Below are 24,768 nucleotides of genomic sequence, written 5' to 3' on the forward strand. Positions count from 1 at the left end.
TCTGAAGAATTGCCAGCTGCAAGGCATTTGCAAACATGGAAGCCGCTTGGTATAAACCAAACAGAGCGCCATTCTCAGGGCTGGGGAACACCTGCTCCCCTAGATGTTGCTGGACGACGACATGGATGGGCAGCATCTCTGGCTTGCCAGATGTTTCTGGAGTCCCATCATCCCCCTGGCCAGCTGTTGGGAGTTGGAGTCTAACGAGATCTGGAGACCCCACTTGTGTTCCCCATCCTAAGACTACAATGCCCATCATCCCTGGCTATTGGCCATGCTGGCTGGCACTGACTGATGGGAGTCGGAGTCCATCAACAACATCTGGAGGGGGAGGCATGAACTCACCACCCCCTGTTATATATGGACCTTCTCTCCTCTTGTCTACCCCCGCCTCCCCTTCTCCTCGCCTCAGCTCTTCCTTTCCTGTTGGCCTCTGAAGTGGTTCTGTAAGACGCATTATGTGGGAGGCAGAGCCCATTATCTCTCAGATAAATGCAAGGCTCAGAGGCGGGAGAAGACAGTGATAGGCAGCAGGGAGGTGCCCTCCCCCCAGCCGCCTATTGAGAGAGGCAGAGAGGAACACTGGAATCTGCACCCAGGCATCTCTTCTCTCACGCTTTCGGCTTGCTTGGCAATATCTGAGCCTGCCTCTTCACAAAGACTTCTTTTGCAGGAGGAAATGCTTCCCATTTTAAAGATGGGGAAGTGGAGGCCGAGGCCGAGGGATGGACCCAAGGCCACAAAACGAGGCCGTGTCCATGGTGGGGGGCATAGCTGAGTGGTAGAGCACCTGCCCGCATGCAGAAGGTACGAGGTTCAAAGCAGGAATTGTCAGACAGCAAGTTCAGGCCTACCTGGAAGCTGCGTGTAATTTATTTCTGCAAAATTCTGAAAGAGCCCACATGGAAATAAAATGTGAGAACATGAGGATTTCTGGGTGGTCTCTCCCCACACCCTGTGAGATGTTTGCCCTCCTGCAATTTCTTGTGGAACCTCCAGGTCCAGAAGCAGTCTATCTAAATTCCTAGGTTATATGCAATATTTGGCCACTATGAGGAGACTGGACTAGATGGGCCTAAACCAGTAGGCTCTTCTGACATTCCTATGGAACCTCCAGTTTCAGAGGCAGTCTATCGAGATTCCTAGTTTCTTAGGGGCAGTTGGCCCCTGTGAGAAGAGGGTGCCGGGCTAGAGGGGCCCCCCCCAGGTCCTGATCCAGGTGCTGCAAGGCTCTGCTCTGATGTTCCCGCTGTTATTTCTTAGTGAGCCTAAGGGGGGGGGGAGCCTGCCTTGGGGCTTCTGGAATGGAAGGAGTCTGTGGGACATGCATTGTGTGCTGGGAGTTGTCATGTGGGCTGGAGGTTCAGGTGTGGGACTAGGACCAGGGAGAGCCAGGATCAGGACCCCACCAGGTGGCCTTGGACATTCCTAGTCCTGCTTAGAGATGCTGTCAGGGGGCGAACCTGGAACCTTCTGTGTGCAAAGCAGGTGCCTGAATTCCAGTTCTCGTGGCTTTGAATAAGGGGGTTATTTAAACAGGAACTTAGAAAGTCACATCTAGCTCAGTTGTGCACACACTGACTGGCAGAGGCCCTCCTGGCATCTTCTGCACTCAGGTCCTGCTTGCGGGTTTCCTACAGGACGTTGGGCTTCCTCAGAAGGTGGCGGACTTCACTGCTTCACTGGAGCAGAGATTGGATGGCCATCCCTCAGGGATGCTTTTACTGTGATTCCTGCATTGCAGGGGGTTGGACTAGATGACCTTTGGGGGACCTCCTTCCAACTCTGCAGTTCTAGGATTCTGCGATTCTACCAGCTGCTGCAAACTGCAGGAGGAGAGAGGGCTCCCATGCTCAAATCCTGCCACAGGCAACTGTTCAGCCCCTGAGAGATGGGGATGCTGGACTACATGGGCCCCTTTGTCCTGACCCAGCAGCCAGGCTCTTGTTCTCACGTGTGTGTGTGTGTGTGTGTGTGTGTGTGTGTGTAGTGGGAGTTCTGTTAATAAAATCGAACAGACCTCCCCTCATCACCTCCTACTTCCCTTCCAGCCACAGCGTGACCCTTGGGTAAATACAGTTGCTAATGGGCGCCCAGCAAAACAGAGACTCGGGCTTTAATCTGGGATTAATATATTCTCTTTTCTCCAAGTTACACGTGCCAACTCAACAAGGTGAGCGCTTCCTGCCTCTGGCAAAAGCTGCATCAACCCACCCACTGAAACCCCCCCGCCAAAAGATACCGGTTCAGCGGAATGGTTTGTATGGCACTGTTACCGGCTTGGCTCCAAATGCAGCCAGGCGGCTGCTTTTCTCAATCTGGATCGAAGCCAGTTTGCATGCAGGGTGCGGGGGAAGGCATCGAAATGCAACGTTTCGGAAGAGCCGGCAGGGGAGGTACGGGATACATGCGAGTCGTGCTTAAAGCCGTGTGCCCAAACCAGCGGCGGATGCGGAATAAACCCGAGTGCGCGCGTGTGTTTGTGTCTACACGGTCGAAGAGGACTCTCTCCTTTTGGGGTTTGACTTCGCTTAGCCAATGACAGGCTGGGACAGGATTCTGAGGACAGAGTAAAAGGGGTTACTGATATCTAGATGACACCCCCCCCCCCACACACACACCCAGCCTGATCCTAAGGAAGAGGCTCTTTTGAGGAAGGGCGGGGGGGCAGAGTACTTAGAAGTAGATTAAGATGCCGTGGGGGGTGCGTTACGTTGCTAGCCTCTCATTATGCCTCATTCTTCACCCCCCCCCCCTTCTACTCTGCATGAAACACGCACAGCGGTTCTGAAAGGGGACTTTGGAGGGTGGCGGCAGATATTCCAGGAATCTTTTCTCTCTCCAGACACAACATCTTCTCCTTCCCCACCCAGGGTGGGGCGCCCACCCACAGCCCCGGGCAAAGCGGCAGCAGGAAGAAAGGGGCCGAGGTGGAGCACTAGCGCCCCCCCCCCATAATCCTTAAATCGGAGAGCACACACCGTGGGGATAAGTCAGCGTGGGAGAAGGTGGATGGGCAGCAGGGCGAGGAACTGTCAGCGCCACCCGAGGGCCATCGCCGGCTGACTGACTGTGGGAGGGGGGTCATCACAAGCCAGCCCCCTCCTGAGAAAAACTGGCGCTTTCTTCTCCCCACACCCAGCTCCAAGGGAAGCGTTAAAAATGCGCCCTGGGCTCTTAAAGTCGTGCCAAGGTGCTAGTCCGTAGGGGGGCTAAAAGTGCTATTTTACTCCAGCTCTGTTAACCCAGAGCGTGGGATGAGGGGGGGGGAGGCTTTGTCAGCGGGCTGTGACCTCCGCTCCCCACAGATAACACCGAAAAGGACAAATCACAAATTCCTGCCGTCGTCCCCCAGCGCCACAAGGGTTCACCTTCCCAATTCCAGCTTCATTCTCATACTGCAATCTGCAAAAAGAAGCACCCCACCCCCCATTCCCGGCGTATTTACTGCCTGGAAACCATATCCGAGCGCCGCCGCCCCCCCCCCGGCAATTGCCTTCTCCCCCTCCCGATCTTGTTTGTGTTGGAAGCTGCTCGTCCTCCTCCCACCCCTCTCCCCTGACCTCACATTCTGCCCTGGAAAAGCATCATTGTAGTCTCCATGGCAACCAGGGATGAAGGCTGCTGCTGATGCAGGGAAGATGCCTGGGTCCCTCGCCTCGGGCCAAGGTGGGGAGGGCCCCCCGCTGAGCTGGTCCACCCCTCCTTGTCGGGCTTTGGGCTCCGAGTCCAAACCCGCTCCCCAGGTGAAGGCTCCAGCTCACCCCTCTCTCTGCCCATGCCCCGGAACTGCTGCAGCGCTAGGAAGAGAAAAGTCTGGAAGAAACGGGTGGATGGAGAGAGAAATAGAGAGAGGGATGCGCGAGGCGTGGGGAGTGGGGAAAGGAAGCGTGGGGTGGGTGGGTGGGCGCAGAGATCAGGTTAGTCACCTCTTCCTCTTCCTCCCCCGCAGCAGCCCACACACCCAAGGACGCCCCCTCCCAACACTCTGCGCCAGCTTTGCAGGCGCTTCAACCCCTTACAGGTATTCCCATCGCGCTCTCGAGCTCTCAGAGAGGCTCATCTCTCTCGCCCGGGACTGAAACAGTCATTTTGCCACCGCAACTGCTGCCAGAGCTGAGCGTTGGGAGGTGTCCTCTGAGCATGTGCAAAGCGCATTTTCCTTCCTCTACTCGTGAGGGACGCAGGAGTAGCCGGACTCCTCGCTTTCTCTCGGGGTGCGGGTGGGTGTAAAGAAAGAGTAAGTGTGTGTGTGTGTGTCACACACACACACACAGAGAGAGAGAGAGAGAGAGAGAGAGAGAGAGAGAGAGAGAGAGAGAGAGAGATCATGGAAAGCAAAGCCAGAGGTTGCTGGACCACATCTTCGTGGTGGTAATATCACAGGAACCAAACAATTTTGCGGATCACAGAGAAACCTCAGCATCCCTCGCGCCCAAGACTACCCCCTCCTTCCACCCTGTGCCAGACAGTCGGGAACCCCTTCTCATTTCCACTCTATAGGAATCCCCAAGGTTCTAGTCCTCATGGCTTTCAGAGGAGCATTTGAGGGTCGGTGAGGATTGGCTAAACCAAACAGCTGCTCGTCTCAGGAGAAGCAGCTTCTCTCAGGCCCTTCCCACGCCCCTTTGAGGAGGCTCAGACCACCACCCCATTTTCTCGCTCTTTATGGTGGTCCTCGCCACCAGCTCTGCGAGGTCCATTTTACTTCCCATGAAGCGGATTGAAGCTCCTGAAGGTCTCGCGTCTGGAAATTCGGGGGGGGGGGCTGATCCTGAGCGCAGTCCCTGCAGAGTTAGCACCCTTTTGCTCAGCTGGGCTTCCTTCTGGGTAAACTGTTGTTGGAAGAAGAAAGTTAAATTTATTATAGGAAATGCGTATTTGGATAGGAAAATAGTTCCCAGTTCTGGATGATTTGGCAATACAAGGAAGCCACGTTTGCCGCCTTTGTTCTCCCCGCAGGGATAGAGCCCAAAAGGCAAGAACTCCCCCCAAGAGAAAGGAGGGGGAGGCAGGAAGGGAGAGCTGCAACCCGAGAGTATCAGTCTAGCGTTAAAGGAGAGGTCAGCACGGAGATCAAAGGACAAGAAGACAGTTTAGGAATTTGGGAGTTCCCTTCTCTGTCTGCTTTAACCCTTTGCAAACCGCTGTACGCCAACACATGCAAGGCAAAGATTCCTAGGTTTGGACTGCGCATTATCCAGGGCCCAGCAGGGGGTCGTTAACATGGGAGGGGGGGCATCGGTTGCCATTCACGAGATGTTGTTGGTCCCCAACTCCCAGCAGCCAGAGAGGATGATGGGAGTTGCAGTCCAGCAGCGTCTAGAGAAGACATGCGGGGGAATGTTTGTTCCAGCCAGTCGAAAACTTCCTGTTTCCTCCTGACTGGAGCAGCCTTCCTTTGCATGTCACCAGAGGTGGGCGTGACCTTACCTGTCCAGGTAACAGAAGGACAAGGCATGCTGCCACACTGTCTCTTTTTCACTTCCTCTGTCGCTGGACCAGCTTCTTAGCTAGAAATGCTCTGGGATCAAATCTCCCATATGGGGTAGATGCATATGTATATACTTGTAACTAAATCTGCCATCAGGGATCCAATTGTGAACTGATGTGAATAAACAACTTTTATTGACTTTAAGATTGTCATGTCTTTATTCTTTTAAGAGGGATAAAAGGGAACTTACCAGGAATATACAATTCAATATTGAATTGTATAAAACAGTGAGAGGCTTACACAAGCCTGCAACCAGCTATCTGCTGTGCATGCAAAAGGGGAATGTAAACTCTGCTAAGTAAAGGAACTTGCTAGCACAAAGTTAGGAAGGATATTAATAAACAATATATCCTCTCCTGCCTCCCTGAACATTCCATATATATATAATAGCTCACCATCTTACTTTAAAAAGTGTGAGATAGGAAGTGCAATGGGCAAGGTCATGGAAAGGGAGACAGCATGGTGCAGTGGTTAGGGTGTCGGACCAAGGTTCAAATCCCCACTCAGACATGAAGCTCTCTCTGGGTGACCTTGGACCAGTCACAGTCTCTCGGCTTAACCTACCTTGCAGGGTTGTTGTGAGGGAAAAATGGCCCACTGAAGATTTGGTCGCTTCAAGCAAACTTATGCGCTGCTGGGATCTGAAAGCCCAGGTTGGATTTTAAAATTTTCTGGCGCATTTTATTTATTGCTTGCCATGTTTTGCTATGTTGAGTTTAGCGCTTACATTTTTGGTTATAGATCTGATTTGTTTCATAAAATGTATTATATGCCGCTTGACTGTAAAAACAACCTTCAAAGCACTTTACAAAAGCTATCAGTTAAAAAGCAATTAAGAACAACTATTTGAAACCTTCAAAAACAGTTAAAATAATGTCTAGGTAAAAACCAGATTAACAGAATCACGGGACTGTAGAGTTAGAAGGGATCCCTAGAGTCATCTAGACCAACCCCCTGCGATACAGAAGTCTCAACTAAAACATCCATGCCTAAAGCACCTCTCAACAGTTCATGTCTGGAGAAGCTCTGCCTAAACAAAATTGCTTTGAGCAGGTCCTGAGCTGTTAAGGGCTTGACTGAATGATCGGTTGGTCGCATTTATATTCCCCCTATCCCTCAAGGACTTGGGGCGAAGTACACAGTTATCCTCGCCACAACCCTGTGAGGTAGGGTCTGGTCCTAGCAGTCCATACCGGCTCCTTATAATTAAACACACATTAGTGATGCAAGATTAGGAGGTCAGGAACAGGAAGCCGCCCACGTGTCCTAGCCAAGGTTTTGGGTACACAGTAGGTGGAAAACCAACAGGTGTAGCTTGCTGCGATCAGCACAGCGCCCCCTGTTGGATATCTGCCTGTCATGCAGCTGGCAAAGGCGGAAGAGCTCCTGCTTCTGTCTTTGCAACGAGGCTGGGAGCTGCCAGCTGCCTGCCCCCGAGGTGAAGGGGGCCAGTGTTTGTGGGGCTCCGTGGCATTCGGGGCACGTCCTTCCCGACCCACCGGGCAAGGCAAAGCCAAGCCAAGCCAAGCTAACCCCCCAGATCCTGAACACCCCCCACCTCGCCCCGGCTGCTACCTTCGTCACTCGCTGAGCAGCGTCAGCAAGCGTCGCTGCTGCTCCGGCAACGGGCGCGCTAGCAGGGGCAGGTGCTGCCACCCGGTGGCCACAGGAAGGTACTGCAGGGCCAGCGCGGGCGTGACGCAAACACGCGGCAATTATCACGCCAGCAGCACCAAGACTAGCCGGGCACACTCAGCCCTCCAGAGGGATGGCGAAGAGGCCTTTTCCTTATCGGGGGTGCCAGCAGGATCTCTGCTGTACCCACAGAGGATGGCCCTTTGGGAATGGGTGGGATGGTTTTATTACGCGGGGGGGGGGGAATTGGGGGGGGGGTTACCCAGCCAACACATCAGAAGCGTTGGCCTCCTGATCTCGTGTGAATTTGACAACATCCATTTCCAGAGCAGAGGAGCTCGTTCCGCCGCACGGCGTCACATGCAAATACCACCACTGATTTCAATACATTCCCCTCCATTGGACAACCTGCCCTGGGCAAGGAGACCCCGTTCCCAAACATAGAAATTCACCAAAGAAATAGCCCAATAGATGGTTTCATTTAGTTCCAAAGGGTAATAAAAATTGTGGTCCAGGAATGGAGGGGAGGGGACCTGACTCATGGAACGAATGGAACTGGGACGCCCACGCACACCTAGGATATGGAGATATTTTCATTAACTCGCGTGAAGTGTGCCCTTGAACCACGCATGATGGACAGGGGCATGTCTGGATCTCAAGGTTTCTGCCTGGCGCCACAGCTTTTTCCGTGACATACCGATGATGTTTTGATGCTGCTGTGTTAAATGTATCATGGGGAAATGTGGGAACTCTTGTGGGAATTTTTCGAGGATAGTAGGGGAGGATATATTGATTAAATACTATCCTTCCTCACTCACGCGAGTGAGCTAGTAGCAGAGCACATTCCCTTGCACATTGCAGGAAGCTAGTGGATGGATTCATGAGAATCGTTTGCTTTAAGCAATCCAGTCTGGCTTGTCCAGATTGGATTGCTCCTGGTAAATCCCCTTTAGTTCCCTCTTAAAAACAATAATGACACAACAGTCTTCTTTTAAAAGTAATGATAAGGTTTACTTGCATTCAGTTCACAGTATGAAGGCAGGCTTTAGCTCAGGGGTCAGCAACCTTTTTCAGCCGTGGGCTTGTCCACCGTCCCTCAGACCATGTGGGGGGCTGGACTATATTTGGGGGTGGGGAATGAAAGAATTCCTATGCCCCACGAATAACCCAGAGATGCATTTTAAATAAAAGCACACATTCTACTCATACGCTGATTCCCAGACCGTCCAGGGGCTGGATTTAGAAAGCAGTTGGGCCAGATTTGGCCCCCGGGCCTTAGGTTGCCTACCCCTGCTTTAGCTTGTAGTTACAGTTACAGAGAAAAGTGTGGGTTCCTCCTCTGTGAGGGATGAGCCCATGTGCTGCTGGCTGAGAGCCCGCAGACAGCAAAAGGAAAAATGGAGAGAAAGGATCAAGAGAGAACAATGGCTGCGTGACTGGCCCTTTTGTAGGGTCTGCCAGCGTCCCGCCCATCTACCTGGTCACACGCAGGGGGAGGATGCTCCAGGTGTGACAGGAAGTCCTCCTGGCTGGAGCAACATTCCCCTGTGTGTACACTCTGGGCAAAAAGGAAATGTTGTATTTGACTGTTTCCGTGATATTATATCCCACAACTCTTAAGAGCCCGTATGCCCTTTGTTCTGGGCTTTTTCTTCCCTGTTTTTGCTTGGGAATTGGGAACCTTATTGCAACAATAAAATGATCAAGGCTTCCTAGCTGCTGTTTTGCTTTGATTTGCCGGGCTGAGGTCTCCTGCTTGAACCTGATCAGTTCTGAACCCGCAGGTCTCTAGACCCTGGAGAAGTTGGGAAACGGTTTAAGTACCATACCCCAATATTTTGTCCTTATCAGCCTTTCTGGGATCCTTTCCAACCTCACAATTCTAGGATTCTTTGCTTCATTGGAGGTTTTTAAACATAAGGTGGGTGGCCACCTGTCAGGGATCCATTAGCTGCATTTCCTGTATTTCAGGGGTTGGGCTAGATGACCATTGGGGGACCCTTCAAGCTCCAAAGGTCTATGATTTTGTGTGCACACAAGGGGGCACCCCTTCTCTCGCTTCCTCGCAGCCCTTGTCCCTCCTGGCTGTTTCCCACCCATCATAAGCCGCCCATCTGCCAGACCTTGGCCAGAGCCTCCCTCTCCGGCTCCAGTTCTCCTTTGTCAGTCTCCTTTGCCCAGTGAGATGGGCCTCTCTCTCCCTGGAGAAACTGGAGGGGTCTGGCATCACGGCAGGGAACGTCCCGTCCCCCCTTCCTTCCTTCCTCCCCTCCTCCCAGACCCAAAGGAGACTTTACGGTCCCCCCACTTTCCTCAAATCCAGAGCCACTTGCAAAAGGATTAAGTCACAATTATGGGGAGGGAGGAGAGCAGGATGAGGCCTGAAGGTGCGAATGGGCTGAGAGGAGGGACCCCTCAGATGAAGAGGCTGGAAGTGGGGGGCGAGGGCTCTCTGGGTTCTCGAGGAGGGGGGATAGGAAGGCTTCTTACCACACCCCACCCTCCGAAGCCCGGGTGGGGATGTTGCCAGGGAGCTTGGGAGAGGGAGAGAAACCAGGGCAGGGTAGCTGGGCCTTGGCCCCCCATCTCCCCAGGAAGGGATTCCTTCGGCCCGGGTCCTCTGGCCTGGCACGGGGGAGCGAGGAGGAGGATTAACAGTTCCCTGCGCCTCCAGCGTGGCGTCGCGCTGAGAGTGGTTTGGAGCGGGCAGCCAAGGCGCTGCTAATCGAAGCCAGGTGTGGGGGGCTTTTTTGAGGGGGGGAGGCTCGGAAATGGGGGCTTGTATCCTGTCCAAGTCAGGCCGGTCCTGGGCCCACCGCTGAGCATGCGCCAAAGCCGCAGCTGCTGCTGCTGCTGCTGGAGGAGGAGGGAGAGAGGCGCTGGCTCCCCGCATCTGGCCTGCCTCTGCCTGCGTCGCCTCCTCGCGCGGTGATTAATGGCGGGGAAGGGAGGGGGCACCCAGACCCCCCCCCCTGCCGCGCCAATGAGTTCACCAGAGCCTCGCTCCAATGTGCGGAACTCGTTGAAAGGAAAGGCGACCTCTCCGCGCGCGCGCGCGCGCCACCCCGAAATGCGCCTCGCGATGCCCGCGCGCAGCCAGCAAGGGGCCACGAAACCAGTTTCTCGCCCTTCCTCCCCGGTTCCCGCTTGGGCACGGCGTGGAGAGCCACCCGGAGAGCCCTGTAGAAGCAGGATCAGGCCAGAGGGGGCCCGTCTAGTCCAGCCTCCTGTCCTTGCCAAGTGCCCCCGAGATAAAGTGCCTTTGGAGGTTCCATAAGCAGAGCCTGGGGGAGCTGGAATCGGGCAAAAAGTGGCCCCTCTAGTCTTGTATCCTGCATCCAACCAGATGCCTCAAACGGGAAACCCACAAGCCAGACATGGAGGCAACAGCGCTCTCCCAGCTTGCAGTTTGGAGGTAGGCTGCCCCTGTGCCTGGAGGTTCTGTTATCACCAAAGGGACCTGAGCAACTCTCAACTGTTTGTTCCCCATTGCCTGGTATACAGAGGTAGACTGCCTTTGGGCGTGGAGGTTCTGCTATCACAGCAGGCCTCCGATTGGAGGTTCTCTTTTACAATCCTGAAGCCTCCCTGAGTCCAAATTCCTGTTCTCTCAGTGGCCCAACTGGGGCAAGAAAGGAGGCCTGCAAGCAGGACGTGAGTGTGCCAGCTCTCCCCAGCCCAGTTGGACTGGCATGCAGATACATTCACTGCCTCCGCCAGGGCGGGGAGAACAGAGCCATAGCAGTTACAAGCCACTGACAGCCTTACCTTCCACTGTGAATTTTCATAATTCTTTACAAGAGCCTTGGAAGAGCCTGGCTGCAGCTGGGTCAGGCCAGTGGGGCCCATTCAACCCACCTGAGGGATGTGGCCCTCCAGACCTCCCTTATCTGGCCCTTGGAAATCTCCCCAGGGTGGCGAGAGGGGTGTGTGTGTGTAGAAAGCAACCTATCCTGGGAAGGCAAAATTTGCATATGTTGCCCCACCCACTTTTGCCTCTGGCCCCACCCACCACTGGCATGCGGCCCCCAGCAGCTGCCACAGAGGAGAATGTGGCCCTCAGCTGGAAAAGGTTAAAGCAGCACACCTTGACCTCAGATCTCAGAAAGGTTTCCCAACTGAGAACAGGATGTTGGCCTAGAGGGGCCGTTGGCTTGATCCAGCAGGGCTATCCATATGGATGTCTACTGTGATAGCAGAACCTCCATGGCCAGGAGCAGTCTACCTCTGAATACCTGATGATGGGGAACAACAATTAGATGGGTGGTGTTGTGCTCAGGGACTGCTTGGGGGGCTTCCCAGTGGGGCATCAGGTTGGCTCCTGTGAGAACAGGATGCTGGACTAGTTGGGGCCCCCACCCAGGCCTGATCCTGCAGGCTTTTCCATTCTTATGTTCCTGCAAAACACCACCTGTTGATTATTGCCGATCAGGCTGCCGATGAAAGCAGACGATGTTTTCCTGCCTAGCTGATTTCACAAACCTTACTTTGTGCTTGTTAGGAGTGGGGTGTGTGTGTGTGAGAGAGAGAGAGAGAGTGGGGGTCTTTGCCCCACACCTTGTGGCAATGTTCTCTCCCCCCTCCCCCTGCCCCTTTCCTCTCCAGGAGGGGGCAACCTCAGATGTCAGTCAACACAAGGCCTCAGGGACTCAGCGGCTTGTCTTCAGGTTGCCTGGAGGTGGGGAGGGGGCTGCCTGTGTGATTTATACATAACAGACCAATAAATTACCTGGATGAGGCCTGGGGGACCCATTCCTCACACCAGCCGTGCAGAGTCTGATGCCAGAACCTCTCCAAAAAAAAAGAGAGAGAGAAAAGGAATTGTTTCCAACAATTAGCTGAAGATGAGGCAAAGAGGAGAGAGGAGAGTTAATTCTGGGGGGATGGGTAGGGGGGTCTCAGTACCCCCCACCCAACCCCACACTCCTTCTTACTTAAGTTTGTGCCTTTTGGGGTCTCTGATGGTGCCCCCTTTTGTAAGTTTGGTCAGGAAGGAAATGCAATACGAGGGGAGCCTTTCTTTGCAATGCACGGTATTTATTCGTTTTGTTTTGAAATTCATTTATTTATAAGTTCAATGGGACACAGATACTTCTTTGTCTCACCATTTGCTCCTCAGAGCAATCCTACAAGGTAGGTTAGAAGAGTAAGAATTGTTGGAAGGGGGTCCCCCAAGGGCCATCTAGTCTGACCCCCTGCGTTGCAAGAATCACAGCCAAAGGATCCCTGGCAGGTGGCCACCCAGCCTCTGTTTAGAGACCTCCAGGAAGCAGAGCCCACCCACTTCCAAGCGAGTTTGTCCCACTGACTGTCAGAAGGTTCTTCCCGATGTTGAGTCGGGCCAGGATGAGAGATGGCAACTGGCCCAAGGTCACCCCAGTGAGCCTCTTGGCTGAGCAGGGACTTGAACCCAGGGCCTCCCAGGTTCTAGGCTGGCACTCTGACCGCTACACTGCCACTGCCTCTTTGCCTGGCATCCTGACTCAGAAGTATGAGTCAAGTTTTGTGTCTGTGACGCTGCCTCGCCAAGTCCCGGGCCGTTTTGTCCTGCTGGCTCAAGCGGCTGCTTCTTTGTTTTTGGAAATGTGGGAATGGAACCAGGGAACTTCTGGATGCAGGACCAGACTCCTTGCTTACCCAACCCAGTACTGTCGGCTCTGACCGGCAGAGGCTCTCCAAGCTCTCAGGGCAGAGATGTCTGCCTTTTGCAGCACCTGTTGCTCCTTGAGCCTTTATAACTGGAGACACCACTGGGGATTGGACCCGGGATCTTCTGTCTGCAAAGAGGGTCCATGCAACGCAATGCAATGCAATGCAGGAACAGGGCCTTGTGTGTGGTGGCACCTCCTCCTTGCAATATTAGACATCTCTGTTGCCATTTTGCTGCCTCCTGAAGGTCTCCATCTGCACTGGAACAAATTTCAGACTGTTTTCATACGTGATATTTTTTGGTAAAAAGGTTTGTATCATTTTCTATATATGGAATCATTACGGAAGTGGTTTTAATTGGATCTAAACACTTGTTTTACATTTGTGCCTTTTTTCTGTTTTACAGTTGCATGCTTTATTGTTGTCGCCCATCCCTGGGACCTTGGGGGTAAAGGTGAGAAAGCAAATAAAAGTAAATTAAGAGCAGCTTCTCCACTACTGAGATGTGGCTCCGTCCCCAACAGCATCTTCAGGTAGGGCTGCGAGCGTCCCCTGCCTTAAATCCTGGAGAGCCATTGCTGCCGATCACTGTAGGCAATACTGAGTTAGGTGGACCAGTGGTCTGATTCAGTATAAGGCAGCTTCCTCATAGAATCAAAGGAATGCAGAGTTGGAAGGGATACCCAAAGGTCATCTAGCCCAACCCGCCACAATTGCAGGAATCTCAGCTAAAGCATCCAAGACTCTGCTTTAAAACCTCCAAGGAAGGACTTGGGAGGGAGTCCGTTCCACTGTCAAACAGCTCTTACTGCCAGAAAGTTCTTCCTATGTTTCTATTGAACTCAGTCCTTCATTAGGAACCATGAAGAGTGGAAGCCTACCTTGTTCTGAAGGAAAGGAGTGTTGCCTAGTGGTAGGAGGTCTCAAGTTCAGTTCCTGGCAGCATCCCCAAGTGGTGTGGGATGTAACATAAGCCGTCAAGTACAACGCTTCCTGTTTGCCTAGAGTGGACACAGATAGGGGGGTGTTGATCCAGCCAGTTGAACTTCCTGTTCCACCTGGAGCATCCTCTCTCTTCATGTGACCAGGTAGGTGGGCGTGACTTCTTATTACTTTTAAAAGAAGCTTGTTTTGTCTTTATTCTTTTTAGGAGGGACATGAGAGGTCTTCCCAGGAACAGAACCCAATCTGAACAAAGCCATATTGGATTACTTAAGAGATTCAAACGAATCTACCAACTCGCTTCCTGCTGTATATTGGGGAATGCACTCTGCCGTTGACTCACAAGCGTGAGCTAGGAAGGATACTATTACATCAATATATCCTCTCCTAGTATCTACAACATTCCCACAGGTAGGACTGGGAATGTACCCTGCCTGAATTTCTGGAAAGCCACTCAGGGGCAGTACTGAGTTACACGGACACAAGGACCTGATTCGTATAGACCAGCTATTCTGATTTAAACCCCGCCTTTATTTGGAATTGCGACTCGCTTCCTATGCTCCAGACGAAACCAGCCCTTCATTAAGAACCAGGAGGACTGGAATATAACTACGGAAAGGGACGTTGCTCAGAGGCCTCAGTCTCAACCCCTGGACTCTCCCGAGTGCAGCTCTGCTGAAACTCTGGAGACTTGAACTCTGGATAACGCAGCTTCCTCTGATCAGCCGCCCTGGTTCCCAGCCATGCATACAGAACCAACAGTGAGATCATCGGATGCCTTCAAAGCTGGGTTCTGCCTCCTGCCAAATAACGTTCCTCCTCTCTGCATATTTGGCAAACTCCTCGCTTTGCACCCATTGCTGAGCATGGGGGGGGGGAGTGGGGGGAGCATCCCATAATCTCTGGTTCGGAAAAGGACTTTGCCTCCAACCTGTCCTCTCCAGGTGGCCCAAAGGAAATGGAGCATCATTTGGAAAAAACCTCTTCCTCCATCTCCTTCCATCATCCCAGAGAGATTATCACAAAAGGCGGTCGTAGCCAGAGAGGAAGAGGGCCAGCTCTGCCTGGTGAGGTGGTCCACAATTCAGTCTCTGGCAGGTAAGGTTGGGGAAGAATAGCAGAAGAGCCTGCTGGTCCATTCAGTCCTATTCTCACAGCTGCCAACCAGGTGCCCACCTGGGAAACCCCACCTGCAAGCAGGATTTGAGTGGTTTCCATAACTGGTACTCAGAAGTGTGGCTGCCTCCATCCAGATCAGTGGCCATCACTGCTTCCTGTGGCAGGGAGTTCCACAGTTCAACTCTAAAACTGCCCTGAATTTTCCAACATTCCATTTCACTGGATGACCCTGCTGAGTTTTAGTATTACAGTGAGAAGTCTATGCACTTTCTCTACGCTCTGCAAAGTTTTATATTTCAACTAAACATCCGGAAGAACTTTCTGCCATTAAGAGCTGTTTGACAGTGGAACGGGCTCTCACGAGAGATGGTGAACTCTCCTTCCTTGTGGGTTTTTAAGCAGAGGTTGGACGGCCATCTTTCCTGAATGCTTTAGCTGAGATTCCTGCATTTCAGGGGGTCAGACTAGATGAGGCTTGGGTCCCTTCCAGTTCTACAGTTCTCGGATTCTAGGATTCAACAGGTACAAATATTATCACATTTATTATTATTAACATGAAATTAAGACCACACATTCATTTCATACCCTGTGTAAAGGTTTTCAGCCGGTTTGCCCCTTGCTGGGGGGCCCAGAAAAAAAATTCACTGGGACTCGAGCCGACCCTTGTTGGCCTGGGAGCGCCTTCCTTTTAATGAAGGGGGCATTGGGTCAGAACAAAACGTCATTGAAGATCTCTCCATTGCAACAAGATGAAGAGGAGGAGGGTGGAGGTCCTCCTTGCGGAAGGCTCAGTGAGAAAGGGAAATGCAAGAATCTGAGATCTGTCCTGGAAACCTCACCGGCATCAGAGCCCTGCTGGGTCAGGCCAAAAGGCCCCTGAGGCAAACTTCCTGTTTCTCACCAGACGCCACAACAGGAAGTCCAGCAAGCAGGACAGGCAAGGCCTCCTCACGTCACCCGTCCCTAGAAAGCGCAAAGCCCGCTTTCAAAGCCATCATGTGGCAGTGAATTCCATAAGTTGGCTATGCAATGGGGACAGGAAGACATCCTTTGGCCTGTCACAAGAAAAAAAAACCCTACCATTGTTTCACAACAACATTATAGCACTGGCTGACCGTCAGGCAAATAAATTCGGCCACCATCTGTTTGGCAGTATGCTGAAGATGCAGTCTCTCTAATGGGGTCTCTTTAACAGAGGCCAGATTTGCCCAAAATTGAGGAGGAGGGCTATTAGTCCAGAAGTGGGGGGGGGGGGCTGGCTGCCTTCCCTTCTAGGTCCCCTCCCAGGGGCCCATATGTCAGTGGTGGGCGGGACGACAAAGGCACATTTCACTCTTTAAAAAATGCATTTTCATGTTTTACTTTAAATAATCTCGACAATGCATCAACAATCAACATAATACACAAATAAGTGGGTGTCACAACTGGAACATAAGTACAAAAACAGGTTTGAGATTGTCTGTTGGTTTTTTACAATCAGAAGGTGCTAAGTGCCTTGCTCTGCTTTCCTTTGGACCATATCAGCCAGGCCGAGGGGGGGTCTTGTCGTCTGAGCAGCCCAGGACCTCCAGACACACTGGCCAGGCTTGTGCCTCAAGGAGGTCACTGCGCTGCAGTTTGACCCTTGGAGGTGCACTCCGTTGTCTCTCGAGACAGATGGGTGTCATCAAGGTGCATAAATGTTATAGAATGATAATTAAAAATCAAATAAGTGTCCCAGAGCAAATTTTACCTCTGTACAGCAGGCAAGTTTCTACCCCCACTCACCCACCCACCTGTCTCTCTCCATCCTCCTTCCAGAGAAGAAAAGGATCAGAGTCCAAGGAGGGGAGTGGCCTGGGGAGGGTTCCGAGGGCCGGAGAGAGAGGCCTCTGGAGGGCCGCATTGGGGCTCTGCCCTGGAGGCTCCCTGGCTCAGTGGGTGGGCGCCAAGCAGGGGCATAGGAAGGGGGCGGGCGGCCCCGGGTGCCATCATGGAGGGGGGGGGACGACAAATTATCAAGGAACAATTACTGCCCTACTAGGGCAGTTCATAAAAACTTTTTTTTTTAAAAAAAAAAAAGCCTGCTCCAAAGGTCTTCTCTTACTACACTAGGGATTACATAGCTATATATGAAATTTCATGCATATCAGTTAATATCTTGACCCTCCTCCACGAAAATAGCTGCTTACTTGGCCGTTTTCCTATGTCATGAAGGCTGAAATTTCAGTTCAGTGGAGCACTTACTGTTCCCAACCCTAACCCTGCAGAAAGCCATCTAATTAGACTTTAATTTGATTTTGACATGTTTTTAGGATTAATTTAATTATTGTTTGATTTTATACCAATGTTATGTATCTGATGTTAGCCGCCCTGAGCCCGACTTTGGCCGGGGAGGGCAGGATATAAATAAAAGTTGTTTATTATTATTATTATTATTATTATTATTATTATTATTATTATTATTATTTCCTTTGTAAGAAAATATGACATAACGTAAAACCATTTTTGCAGGCAAAAAAAATAAATAAATCAATGGGGGGGGTGTGACAAGAAATTTTCCGCACTGGGCACCACCTGACCTTCCTACGCCTCTGGCACCAAAAAGTGCAGGTCTGGGTCTTCTATATACCAGTTTGTATGCAGGTGGGTGGTAGAGCCCTCTAGAAGCAGGGTTGGCAGTTAGCAGAGCACCAGGCACATTTTGCACCTAAAGATTCTCCATTTGTGAGCACCTCAAAGAGTCTGAGTGCCATTTTTTATTTTTTTTTTGGACCTGGCTGACACTCAAGGATTCCCGAAATGTATGTGCTTTGAAGCCTCAAAGTATATGCTAAAGATAGACAATATGTTAAGGAATGTAACAATAAAGAGTAGAGTGTTTTGAAAACTGAAGTATGGTACCAATATTTTTATTGTCAACACCAAATTAAACATGTATTAACAATTTCTGCTAAAAATGTGATATTAACAATGTGTTACTTATGTGAATTGCATATTACGGTAATTCATGCTTATCAAAAGTAATAAATAAGAAGTGGCAACTAGACATTCTCTTTTGGTGTCCACAACCAGCACCCAGGAGCCATTCGGCTCCTAGTTTTTCTATCCCAGTTCCTAACGCTGCCTGGAGAGGGTTACCTGGGGGGCTGCTAAGAGGCAGGGGGGCTGGAGGTGTTAGTGACTATCAGACTTTGAAAAGTTGGACCGATTTCACCTGCTGTGTTGAATTAATCAAACTAAATAGTTCTCATTGGCTTTTGAATAAACGTTCAATTAATTGTTACTGTTCTGATTTTTACAGCATTCTGGTCTTTCCTCCGTGGGTCTTGCAAACCACTATTCTGAATAATTCTTTTAAGAAGGCAGGGGATGAAGAACTTAGGCAACCAAGTGGGTGGGGTGGGGGGAGTGTGGCCCATCACAAAATTTGGGAACCACTGGTTCTCAAAGGACATGCAGGCTGCAGTCTCCGAACCAGAGGAGCAGACGTTCTTGCGCTCAAATGCTGCTTGTGGGTTTCTAAAAGAGGCACCTAGGCGGCTACTGTGAGGGCAGGATCCTGGACTAGATGGGCCCCCTCTGGCCTGATCCAGCAGCCATGATCTTCTGAGGTTCTTAACTTCTTAAGCAGGGTGCAAACCATGGTGTCAGGTTAAGTCCTGCAGCCTCACAGCCTCGCAGGGACTTCAGGGCCCTTGTGGGCTTGGAGACCTGTTTTTTGTGCTTTGTTTCCCCTTAAGAAGCAGCCCTGCAGGGGTGCGACTCTGCACAGAGGCAGGGGGAGCTTGGACAAGGCTGCAGTCGCGTGTGGCGCAGTGGGAAAGGGGAAACGAAAGCTGTCAGCCTCCACACATTCTTTCTCTCTCGGTCCAGACCCCACTCCGTTTCCACAACAGGAGAAAAAGCCAGCCTGACCTTACCTTGGGCCAAAGCCACCCCCAGCCTCATTTGTGGCACTTCTGGGCAGGCAACCAACAAGGGCTCATCCACAGTGGCGTAGCGTGGGGGGTGCAGGGGGGGCCGGCCGCACCGGGCGCAACATCTGGGGGTTAGGGTTAGGGGGCGCAAATCCACGGGTTAGGGGGCACAAATTACTTGCCTTGCCCCGGGTGCTGACAACCCACGCTACGCCACTGCTCATCCAGCCTTGTTCCTGACCAGGAAACTACGAGGGAAGCGTGGGGAGTTGTTTAGGATGGATGTGTGTCAGGAAGGATTCAGCAGGACAAGGGTCATGGGGTGGGGGGTTTTCAGACTGAGGGCCACACTGCCTCGCTGGCAACCTTCTGGGGGCCACATGGCAGCAGTGGGTGGGGCCAGAGGGAAAAGAGGGAGGAGCCACAGGTGTGATTTGTACTTTTGTATACAAAAACAGAGGTCCTGCACATAAAACTCTCCATCTTCAATTCAGGCAAGCGAGTGAGAAGCAGAATCAGAACTGTAGACTTGGGAGGGACCCCCAAAGGCCATCCAAACCCTGCAATGCAGGGCCAATCAGAGGCTAGGGAAAGAGGGTGTGGCCTGGGGCAAGTCCCAAGGGCTTGATGGGAAGCCCTTGGGGGCCGAATTTCTCCTCTGGGTCTGAGGTTTGCTCTCCCTCCTAGATAAAAGTTTTATAAACATATGTATATTTTTCTCTCCTAATATTTGAACTTTGGGATTGTGTGGCTGACAGGGGATTTTAAATGGATCTGAGGAACTCCCTGCTTATACAGCCCAGAATAACACAACCATGTGATAGTCTTAGGTGCCTCTGAAAGGGGGATTAGGCACATTTGTGGTGGAGAGTTCTGTCAAGGACTATTAGACGGCACGGCTAAATCTGGCTGATGAGAGTTGCAGTCCCAGAGGGCAGCAGCTTGAAGAAAGCTCCCATATAGGAAGATAGGAGGGTCAACGTTTCCCTCATACCTTGGCATTTTAAGGTGCAAGCTTCTGAGTCACACAGGACCCTATTTCTCTCTTTTGAGGACTCATCCTGAAGCAAGAGTCCTATGTGACTCCAAAGCTTGCATCTGGCAATTTTATGTCTTTATTTCTTTATATACAGCTTGGTTGTCAACAACCTTGAAGTGGTTTACGTTTAGGTACTCTGGGGACATTTCCGCCTGCCAAGATGAAGCCAAGTGACCTGAGCTATTATGGGTTGCAGGGAGCCCATTTTGAAACGGGTAGAGCCTCTTCCTTAAACTGAGGCAGCAGTCAACAATGGGCATTTGAAAAGACAGCAAAATGAGAGTAGGGAAGGCAAGCTACGGTTCATAAAGAACCATCTGTATTTTTGCTTGTCTGCAAAAGTCGCCAAGCCGGAGCCACCACAGGGGAGGCCACGCTCCTTTTCTGGGGTATGAAGATGTTGGGACTTTCCCTTCTGTCCCCAAGAGACAGGCAGGTGCCCAGACCTAAGTCTCCAAGTTCCTCTTGGCCTCTCCTGCTATTGTAGACCTGCCCATGTCTGCCTGATGGTGGCTTAGACCAGCATTTCCCAGAAAGGACAGTAGCACCTTGGGGGGGGGGGTGGCAGTGAGATCGTGTGTGTGTGTGTGTGTGTGTGTGTGTGTGTGTGCGCGCTAAGAGGCAAGGGGGGCACCGGAGATGACAATCAGACTTTGAAATGCTGCTGTCACTGTATCAGGCTCATCCATTTTGTAGCATTGATTAAACAAAATTTAATTGGATTTTGACTAAACGTGCAATTGATTGTTACTGTTTTTCATTGCATTATGTCAGCCTGGACACACCGTTTCTCCGGACGTACCTCTGAAAGCCTACCGAAGGCATCAGAGAACCCCGAATTAAAATAAGCCGGACCCCCACTAAAAGTGGGTGGGGGCGCCGAGGAGGATAGTGAATCGGGTTTAGCAGTTTTTAATAACAGAAGCAGGGCCACGAGGAGTGATCCCCAACTCAGCTCTAGCCACTGCAATCATTAGACCTAAGTTATTCATGCCAGGTAATACGTCTACTCCGAGTAGGACTAGCCCCGCCTGCAGACTCCGTTTCTGTTCCTTCCTGCCTCCTTTCGTTGTGGGTACGTGAGTGCTGCTTTTGCTTTCGAGCAGCTGTGTCACACACCTCAGACTTTCATATTTGCTAAGCTTCTTATTTGCGAATCTTCCGGGCGGGGGACAGGCGGGGGAAGGGGAGCGGAGCCCTTTCAAAGCGGGATAAAAGCGAACTTCGTCTCCCCTCGTCCCGGGGCGGGGCAGCTCCCCTAGGGCAGACAAGTTACCTCGCTTTCCGGGTTTCTTCTCATTTCTCTCCCCCCCCCACCGCGAGATGGGAAGGGGTCCGCGGGCCGGGTGGTGTGGCCCCTGGGCGCCTTTCGGCAAAGGGAGCGGGCGCCAGAGCAAGGCGTTCTATCCCACGGAAATAATCAATTAATATTATTCATTGGAAACATTCTGAAGTCGCGAAGAGGTAGCATAAAAATAAATAAATAAAACAAATACGACCTAGATTCCTGTTGGTGTTATTAATAGCAACAGCAACGGTTATTACAATAACTAAATTAAATTCGCATTTAATAAAATAGTAATAATAGCAATAATAATTATAAACTGGAGTGTGGGGATTTTCACATGCTATTCCTGAAATGCAATTGTTATTCTCGCTCAAAAACCGGGAGAAATCCACGGTAACGACCTCGAAATTCGCCTCGCAAAGCGGCAAGCACGCCAGACTTTTAAAGCCCCGGAGGAGATGAAGGCTGGGCGTGCGCCCTTGTGGGGGGAGGGGAGAGGGATATTTTCAAAAGTTGAGTGGGGGGAATCTCCTAAACAGCGATGGAAAGGAGAGCCGTCCGCCTGGGCTTGCGACGCAAGAGAGGCGAAAATGAAACCAGCCTCCGGCGCGCATCCCCGGGGCGGCGGGCCTGCGATCTCCAAACGCCTAAAAAAGGGCCTCTTCTCCCTCTCCAAAGTTGGGCGCGCCTGGGAGGCTTCCAGCAGAATCCATCGATCCTTCCCCAAAATCCCCTTTCGGGCGTTTTTGTTGCGGTTGTAAATTCAATTGCGTTGTGTTGTTTTAAGTTGAGAAGTTTTTGTTATTAATTCGTTAACGCGTTTCTTGTCGTTTTCAAGCCTTTGAAAAGGCGGAGAAAAACCGTCTCGCTCCTCCAGCCAAGGAAGCAAACGATCCCATTCGGTTTAAATCCTTTTTTGGAAGAAGAGGCGCAATAAAAAAAAATATATTGCCTTATATTCCTCGGGTCCATTTTTGTTCCTTAATCGAAATCGCCGGCGGCTAAGCTTAACCCTCGATTTAACCCGGGGGGGGGCAGAGCCGGAGAATCTCTTTCGATCAAGCGTTTTATAAATCTTCGAAATAAATGAAAGAAGCAAGTAGTTTCACCCGTCCAACCTTTTGTCAATCGGCGACGAGGGGGCGGGTTCGCCTGCAGGGAATATTAGTAGAGATCCCCTCTCCCAAAAAAATCCAGTCTCCAAGTCCTAACCCGTGTTCAGAGAGTGGAGGGATATGGTATTTAGAGCGCTACTCATGCTGGTTTTTATGCCGTGGTCGTCTGAACACGGACTCCTGTATAATATTTTTATTCCTCGCCCGCCTAGAGAAATGCACTGAGGTTTCGAAGGCGCGGGGAATAAAACACGGATCTTAACATCTCTTTCTCTCTTACATGCACGCTTCTGGGTCTGGGTCTCGTGTGGACGATCCCTCCCCCTGCTCTCCCGGTTCAAAATCATATCGCGCCTGAACTCCGTTGTCAAACCGCTTTGGGATGTGACCCCTCTCTACTCGAAAAGCGGTCTAAATCCCACCCCCCGCCCCCCAAATAATGAAGAAATGGGAGAAATGCCCTTCAGGGCCCAGAAATGGATTTCACATAATTTGTGAAGTGGGTCTGATGGCCTGGAGCGAGTCAGAAGGGACCAAAATGGAAGACATAGAGGAGCGGGAAGCAGGGAGAAGGAAGGAGGGCCCCGTCGATAAGATTCTGAATTACTTTATTGTAACTTGTCAAAGAGAATTCATTTTGTTTATTTACTTATTGCATTTCAATCCCACCTTTTTTCTCCAAGGAGCTCTAGGTGGCTCTCTTCCCCCGATTTAATCCACCCAGCAACCCTGCGAGGTAGGCTAGGCGGAGAGTGACTGACGGGCCCCGGGTCACCTGGTGAGCTTCATGGCCGAGTGAGGGATTTGAACCCTGGTCTCTCCCAGGTCCTAGTCCGACACTCTAACCACTAGGCAACACTGGGTCACTGGAAATGGAGGGGGCGGGAAAGGAGCGGGGGGGGGGTTAGCGCGGGAAGCAACTAAGGAGAAAACAGGACTCTGGTCCCAGTCTCCTTTCGAAATCTCATCGTGCAAAAACAAGGTGCTCGCTCTCTCACACACGCACGCACGCACGCACGCACACACACACACACATGCACACGCATGCACACATGGATAAACATCACTTTCTCTTTCACACACTTTCCCTGGCCGGTTCCTGCCCCCGGCTGAGGACCACAGCCGTCGCTTTGATAGCAACGGGGGTCCGAGTTGGTTTTGGCTGCAGGAGAAGACCCGACGCGGCGGAGGCTCTTTCCCAAATTTGAGAGAGGCTGCAGAGAAAGAACCCGAGGAAGCAGGAAGGGAGACCCACTGTCCGTGCAAAACTCCCGGTTTCTTTGGCTTCCCAAGCCCTCGCCCCCCCCAAGCCACTGAAAACATGCGAAGAGAAGATCACCCGAAGGACCCTGCAGTGCAGGACTGGGCCGAATGACTTCGCAGCGCCCGCCTCGATGCCCCAAATGGGAAGTCCCCGAGCAGGACTTGAGCGACTGACTGTGCGACTTCTGAGTGAGGAACTGGGTAGAATCCTGCTTGCCTGCTCAGTTCAGAGCGGCTGGGGATTTGGGTGTTGTGTTTTAAAAGAGTGAAAACTGGACATTGGTGGAGAGGGGGGCTACCATAAGGATCGGGCCGGGCGGGGCATCGAGCCCAGTACCCAGTTCTCACAGTGGCCAACCGGACACCCCCAAAGCGAAGCCCCCAAGCAGTACCTGAGCGCACAACAGCAACCCTCTCTGGTATAAAAACATATCTCTGTAACGAAAGAGACGCTATTTATTCAGATTGGGAGTGCTACTGGAAGAGTTCAGGATCCCAACTCCTCCGCTGCGAACTCCCCGTTTGGACTCCTCTCCCCCGGCCCTTCAAAGCGGTCCCAGGCCTCCAAAAAAGCGCCCGACGGGACCCCCGGAGCCGCGCGCCTGAATGAAGCGGAGCGCCGCTTTGTCGTTCCCGCGGCGACCGCCAGGTGTCGCCAGCCCAGCAGGCTCCTTCAGCACCCGCGGAGAGGAATTGGGTCCGTGTGTGCGCGGGCGCGCGCGCGTGTGTTGGGGGGCAGCGCGGGATTCCTGGAGGAGGAGAGGAGAGGGGGCTGTGGCCAGGGGGCAGGAGAGCGGCTGGGGAGCGAAGTGCGAGGAAGGGCTATTTACCCCTAGGATCCCCCCCCCCATCACCATATCCCGCGGAGACATGGGGGCGGTGCGGGTGGGGGGCAGAGGAGAAGCAGAAGTGGGGCAGGGGAGGCGCAAGGAGGGGCGGGCGCTGGCCGCCTGGCCCCCAAACCCGCAGCACCCACCTCTTGGACGAGAAGCGCTCCCGGGGCCGGACGGGGAAGGGGGCGCTCGCCAAGGGCCAAAGACGGAGCTCCCTCGACGGCGGCGGCGCTCCCTCTTCTCCTTCCCCTCGGGGTAGCCGGAGCCGAGGAGATCCCCGGCAGCGTGCAGCGGCGAGGGACCCGCCCCGGCCTGAAGGTCCTCCCTCCCACCCCATCCCACGGCGGGTGGGGGGGGGGGCGCGGCCGCTGCTTCTCCTCCTACCTGGGGCGATTCCTGCGGGAGCCCCGTCGGCGCGGCGGCTCCTCCTCCTCCTCTTTCTCTGCCCCATCCGTCCCGCCCGCCCCGTCCTGCTCCGCTTGCTTCTCTCTG

At 52.3% G+C, this 24,768-nt stretch overlaps 2 long non-coding RNA genes across 2 annotated transcripts; one reads left to right on the forward strand and one right to left on the reverse strand.

Moving 5' to 3' along the window:
• Window positions 1–4,368: 4,368 nt before the first annotated feature.
• Window positions 4,369–24,676, reverse strand: LOC308574516. Its single transcript, XR_014002514.1, has 3 exons — window positions 24,420–24,676; window positions 13,660–13,779; window positions 4,369–4,835 (listed from the first exon to the last, which is right to left on the reverse strand). It is a non-coding gene; the product is annotated as an uncharacterized lncRNA (long non-coding RNA).
• Window positions 11,687–14,548, forward strand: LOC308574517. Its single transcript, XR_014002515.1, has 2 exons — window positions 11,687–13,311; window positions 13,929–14,548. It is a non-coding gene; the product is annotated as an uncharacterized lncRNA (long non-coding RNA).
• Window positions 24,677–24,768: the final 92 nt, after the last annotated feature.

This window comes from Podarcis bocagei, assembly GCF_964188305.1.
Source record: "Podarcis bocagei genome assembly, chromosome: 15".
NCBI lineage: Eukaryota > Metazoa > Chordata > Lepidosauria > Squamata > Lacertidae > Podarcis > Podarcis bocagei.